This window comes from Syngnathus floridae, unplaced genomic scaffold, assembly GCF_059516105.1.
Source record: "Syngnathus floridae isolate MCC-2025c unplaced genomic scaffold, RoL_Sflo_1.0 HiC_scaffold_29, whole genome shotgun sequence".
Classification (NCBI taxonomy): domain Eukaryota; kingdom Metazoa; phylum Chordata; class Actinopteri; order Syngnathiformes; family Syngnathidae; genus Syngnathus; species Syngnathus floridae.
The window spans coordinates 206431-212804 of NW_028284058.1; the positions used below are offsets into that span (position 1 = coordinate 206431).

At 38.4% G+C, this 6374-nt stretch overlaps 1 long non-coding RNA gene across 1 annotated transcript; it reads left to right on the plus strand.

The window, feature by feature from the left end:
• Positions 1 to 1304: 1304 nt before the first annotated feature.
• Positions 1305 to 5231, plus strand: LOC148378732 (uncharacterized). Its single transcript, XR_015855673.1, has 5 exons — positions 1305 to 1413; positions 1479 to 1556; positions 3129 to 3299; positions 3423 to 3500; positions 5065 to 5231. It is a non-coding gene; the product is annotated as an uncharacterized LOC148378732 (long non-coding RNA).
• Positions 5232 to 6374: the final 1143 nt, after the last annotated feature.

Here is a 6374-nt window from a genome sequence, read left to right on the forward strand (position 1 = left end):
ACGGCAGCGCCGCGCTCGCTCGCTGTCGCCAGGAAACCTTTTCCGTCCAAAGCTTGGCCGGCGGCCGCCATCCAAAAAATTGGCCCCTTAAATTCCGACCTTTCAAGCAGGAGCATTGTGCGCACGCGTTTGAACACGCTTTAGACTTGTTTTGCCGTTTTCAGCAGCTCAAAGCTCCCGTTTTGTCAGCGCCTTTGCCACTCGCTGTGCGCTGAAAACGACGGACTTGCCCGGCTGCTCAGCCCGTCAACCATGAGCCGCGAGCGCGACGTCATTGTCCGTAGGCAGCTAGTGGCAAAATGCACCCTGTTAGAGTTGCGCTCGCTCCAACTTATTTTGCAAGAACCACACGGGAGACAAGTAAGTTCTTTTGGACACCTGCAGGTGGAGAGTCCATCCGTTGTACGAATGACGTCTGACTCTCGGCTCCTGCACGAGCATTTTAATTAAGAGAAACAGGGTGGGTGTAAGAGTGGATTGAATAGAGGAAGCCCTTGACCTCTAGTCAAAACATAGCAAGGGGTGTTTTACGACTTTGTGTAGGAAGGGATAAGCGATAGGGATAAATAAGGGATAAATAATATTATTTATTACAGGTCGCAGTCAAAGTCAAAGCAACACAATGATACGATAAAGATAATCTGGAAAACCCTGACACACCCTGTAGTTGTCACTTTTGGAAAAGACGAGCGTCCCTCCAATCATCGCCGGTGACGTGTTTTTCAGGCTCTGGAGACAGGAGCTCATGTCAGAAATGTCATTGTGAGTCGCGTTTGTTTCTGCGCCGGAGCCGTTCGTTCCCTTTGCATCCAAAGAATCTCAAAGGCGGATTATTTGTGTCGACAGGAGAGAGATTTGCTGCTACGATACCGACGTCGAGAATCTCTGAGGAGGAACAAAGCGTGAGGTCCTGCAAGGTGAGTCTGTTTGTTTGCGGCTGCTTGGTGTTGCGCAAGATGAAATGGCCTTTTTCTCGCTATCGTTCCTCTCGTCGATTCATCGTGAGGTGTCGCTTCAGTTTGTTCAGAGAGATGTTTGCTTCCGCGCCCGCAGGTCATCGAAACATTTTACGGCTACGACGAAGACGTGTTGGTGGACTCGGACGGATCGTCCTTGTCTTTTCACACCGACAGAACCCCCGACACGGAACCCGAAGAGGTAGCCCGCCATTTCTGCCAGCGTATTGGCACCAAACATTCCTCTTCAGCCTGGAATCGGACTCGTCTTTGCGTCGCGGGTGCTTTGTCGCCGGTCTGACTGATTCTGGTACTAGTGCTGTGTTGCATTGGTGTGTGCATGAAGAGGCGGAGCTTCGCTACCGCCAGCTGACGCAAGAATATCAAGCGCTGCAACGAGCCTACGCTCTGCTAGCCCAGACCAGCGAAGGGGACTACGACGCCAAGAGCGTACACGGTAAGTAACACTCGTTGTGTTTAAGGAGATTTACGTTTAATTAATGTTTAATTTCATTCCTTTAGGTTCCACGGTGTTTGTTGGCTGCAAGTTTTCCACTGCAAGAAGAGGCTCGTATCATTGACCAGGAGCGAGCTACAATGGTGAGTAGCCATAACATTTATGTTAAACACTTCCTATTTCATGTCTAACAGTACTTGATTTAACAAATAACCATAAATAAATACAGTGTGGGCACTGAAGTTAACATATGTGATTATACTGCCTAATCTGTCACGGAGTAGATTGTTGCAAAGTAATATAAGATCCAAAGTTGTAATTCAGAATAGTTTTCAAAAGAAGGCCATTAGAATTATATACAAGTCTGATTACCCTTAACATAACAACAGGCTATTAATTAAATCACAAATTCTTCAATTCAAAGATTTGGTAGATTATCAGACAAATAATGTCTAACAGTAATTGATTTAACACATCACGATAAGTAGATTGAGTGTGGGCACTCTCAAGTTAACATATGTGATTATACTGCCTAATCTGTTACAGAGTATGTTGTTGCCAAGTAATGTAGAATAGATCCAAAGTAGTAATCCAGAATAGTTTTGAAGAGGCCATTAGAATGATAAACAAATCTGATTACCTTGAACATAATAACAAGCTAAGTGTTTAATATGTCCTATGAAGTCAAAATTGGGCACCATCATGTGGTGAAATTTGGAATTGCATCACATCCAATTTTGCCTGGGAACAAACAGATTACATAAATCTTAGTTTTGAATAAGCCACTCCTTCTCAAACAAGTAAACTCTGCCCATTTTGCGCAGTAGATGTTCTGTTAATATCTAGTATTTATACAAAGTCATAATTTAAATTGCTTTCAACCTTCATTCATCGGTTCAACCAACATTACTCGCTCTTATTACCAACTTGTATTGATTTAACTAAGCGTTTAATACTTCCTATCAGGTCTCAAATCGAGATTTGGCAAAATACAATTTCAGCAAATCCAATTTTGCCAGGGAACAAAAATAGATTAAATAAACTAAATAAGTCCTCTTCCCATTAAATAAATCAGAAAAGTCTGTCTTGTAACCAGTCCTCTTCAAACAAGTAAAGTCTGCCCATTTTGTGCCGTAGATTTTGTGTCTATGCCTAGTATTTAAACAAAATCATAATTTAAACGACTTCTTTCCTTCATTCACTTTGGAAATTTGGAATTGCAGCAAATCGAATTTTGGCAGGGAACAAAAATAGATCAATTAAACTAAATAAGTCTTCTTCCCATTAAATAAATTAAAAAAGTCTGTCTTGTAACCAGTCCTTTTCAAACAAGTAAAGTCTGCCCATTTTGTGCCGTCGATTTTGTGTTAATGCCTAGTATTTATACAAAATCATAATTTAAAGGACTTCATTCCTTCATTCACTTTGGAAATTTGGAATTGCAGCACATCAAATTTTGCCTGGGAAGAAAAGTAGATTAAATAAATTTAATAAGTCTTACTACTTCCCATTAAATAAATTAAATACGTCTTACTTGTTCCCACTCCTTTTCAAAACAGTAGTTTAAAACGAGGGCCCTTCACTCAATCTTTAACCCCAACCCCGCACGTTGTGTTGTATCTGTGAATGTTGGTTGTGGCCAAATGATAGTTTTCTTTCATTCGTTTAGGTTCCAAGAAAACTTGATGTAACTCTACTTTTAACTGCCGTTTCAGATAAGCGGGTATTACGTCGCAGTCAAGTGCCGCGGATATGACGTAATTGCCCGAACCTCCGCCAAAATTCAAATCTGTTGGCGCGATGGCCGTGAGCCACTGAGCAGCGACGATTATCAACAGAAATATCTTTATTTTCTGCTTGCAACTGGACCGTCTAGAGCGTACACGGTAAGTAACACTCATTGTGTTTAAGGAGATTTACGTTTGTAATAGCAGAAGTGTAGCCGCGTTGCGTTGTACGTGTGAAAATTGGTCGAGGCGAAATGTTAATGTTTAATTTCATTCCTTTAGGTTCCACGGTGTTTGTTGGCTGCAAGTTTTCCACTGCAAGAAGAGGCTCGTATCATTGACCAGGAGCGAGCTACAATGGTGAGTAGCCATAACATTTATGTTAAACACTTCCTATTTCATGTCTAACAGTACTTGATTTAACAAATAACCATAAATAAATAAAGTGTGGGCACTGAAGTTAACATATGTGATTATACTGCCTAATCTGTCACGGAGTAGATTGTTGCAAAGTAATATAAGATCCAAAGTTGTAATTCAGAATAGTTTTCAAAAGAAGGCCATTAGAATTATATACAAGTCTGATTACCCTGAACAAGCTATTAATTAAATCACAAATTCTTCAATTCAAAGATTTGGTAGATTATCAGACAAATAATGTCTAACAGTAATTGATTTAACACATCACGATAAGTAGATTGAGTGTGGGCACTCTCAAGTTAACATATGTGATTATACTGCCTAATCTGTTACAGAGTATGTTGTTGCCAAGTAATGTAGAATAGATCCAAAGTAGTAATCCAGAATAGTTTTGAAGAGGCCATTAGAATGATAAACAAATCTGTTTACCTTGAACATAATAACAAGCTAAGTGTTTAATATGTCCTATGAAGTCAAAATTGGGCACCATCATGTGGTGAAATTTGGAATTGCATCACATCCAATTTTGCCTGGGAACAAACAGATTACATAAATCTTAGTTTTGAATAAGCCACTCCTTCTCAAACAAGTAAACTCTGCCCATTTTGCGCAGTAGATGTTCTGTTAATATCTAGTATTTATACAAAGTCATAATTTAAATTGCTTTCAACCTTCATTCATCGGTTCAACCAACATTACTCGCTCTTATTACCAACTTGTATTGATTTAACTAAGCGTTTAATACTTCCTATCAGGTCTCAAATCGAGATTTGGCAAAATACAATTTCAGCAAATCCAATTTTGCCAGGGAACAAAAATAGATTAAATAAACTAAATAAGTCCTCTTCCCATTAAATAAATCAGAAAAGTCTGTCTTGTAACCAGTCCTCTTCAAACAAGTAAAGTCTGCCCATTTTGTGCCGTAGATTTTGTGTCTATGCCTAGTATTTAAACAAAATCATAATTTAAACGACTTCTTTCCTTCATTCACTTTGGAAATTTGGAATTGCAGCAAATCGAATTTTGGCAGGGAACAAAAATAGATCAATTAAACTAAATAAGTCTTCTTCCCATTAAATAAATTAAAAAAGTCTGTCTTGTAACCAGTCCTTTTCAAACAAGTAAAGTCTGCCCATTTTGTGCCGTCGATTTTGTGTTAATGCCTAGTATTTATACAAAATCATAATTTAAAGGACTTCATTCCTTCATTCACTTTGGAAATTTGGAATTGCAGCACATCAAATTTTGCCTGGGAAGAAAAGTAGATTAAATAAATTTAATAAGTCTTACTACTTCCCATTAAATAAATTAAATACGTCTTACTTGTTCCCACTCCTTTTCAAAACAGTAGTTTAAAACGAGGGCCCTTCACTCAATCTTTAACCCCAACCCCGCACGTTGTGTTGTATCTGTGAATGTTGGTTGTGGCCAAATGATAGTTTTCTTTCATTCGTTTAGGTTCCAAGAAAACTTGATGTAACTCTACTTTTAACTGCCGTTTCAGATAAGCGGGTATTACGTCGCAGTCATGTGCCGTGGATATGACGTAATTGCCCGAACCTCCGCCAAAATTCAAATCTGTTGGCGCGATGGCCGTGAGCCACTGAGCAGCGACGATTATCAACAGAAATATCTTTATTTTCTGCTTGCAACTGGACCGTCTAGAGCGTACACGGTAAGTAACACTCATTGTGTTTAAGGAGATTTACGTTTGTAATAGCAGAAGTGTAGCCGCGTTGCGTTGTACGTGTGAAAATTGGTCGAGGCGAAATGTTAATGTTTAATTTCATTCCTTTAGGTTCCACGGTGTTTGTTGGCTGCAAGTTTTCCACTGCAAGAAGAGGCTCGTATCATTGACCAGGAGCGAGCTACAATGGTGAGTAGCCATAACATTTATGTTAAACACTTCCTATTTCATGTCTAACAGTACTTGATTTAACAAATAACCATAAATAAATACAGTGTGGGCACTGAAGTTAACATATGTGATTATACTGCCTAATCTGTCACGGAGTAGATTGTTGCAAAGTAATATAAGATCCAAAGTTGTAATTCAGAATAGTTTTCAAAAGAAGGCCATTAGAATTATATACAAGTCTGATTACCCTTAACATAACAACAAGCTATTAATTAAATCACAAATTCTTCAATTCAAAGATTTGGTAGATTATCAGACAAATAATGTCTAACAGTAATTGATTTAACACATCACGATAAGTAGATTGAGTGTGGGCACTCTCAAGTTAACAGATATGATTATACTGCCTAATCTGTTACAGAGTATGTTGTTGCCAAGTAATGTAGAATAGATCCAAAGTAGTAATCCAGAATAGTTTTGAAGAGGCCATTAGAATAATAAACAAATCTGATTACCTTGAACATAATAACAAGCTAAGTGTTTAATATGTCCTATGAAGTCAAAATTGGGCACCATCATGTGGTGAAATTTGGAATTGCATCACATCCAATTTTGCCTGGGAACAAACAGATTAAATAAATCTTAGTTTTGAATAAGCCACTCCTTCTCAAACAAGTAAACTCTGCCCATTTCGCGCAGTAGATGTTCTGTTAATATCTAGTATTTATACAAAGTCATAATTTAAATTGCTTTCAACCTTCATTCATCGGTTCAACCAACATTACTCGCTCTTATTACCAACTTGCATTGATTTAACTAAGCGTTTAATACTTCCTATCAGGTCTCAAGGCAAGATTTGGCAAAATACAATTTCAGCAAATCCAATTTTGCCAGGGAACAAAAATAGATTAAATAAACTAAATAAGTCTTCTTCCCATTAAATAAATCAGAAAAGT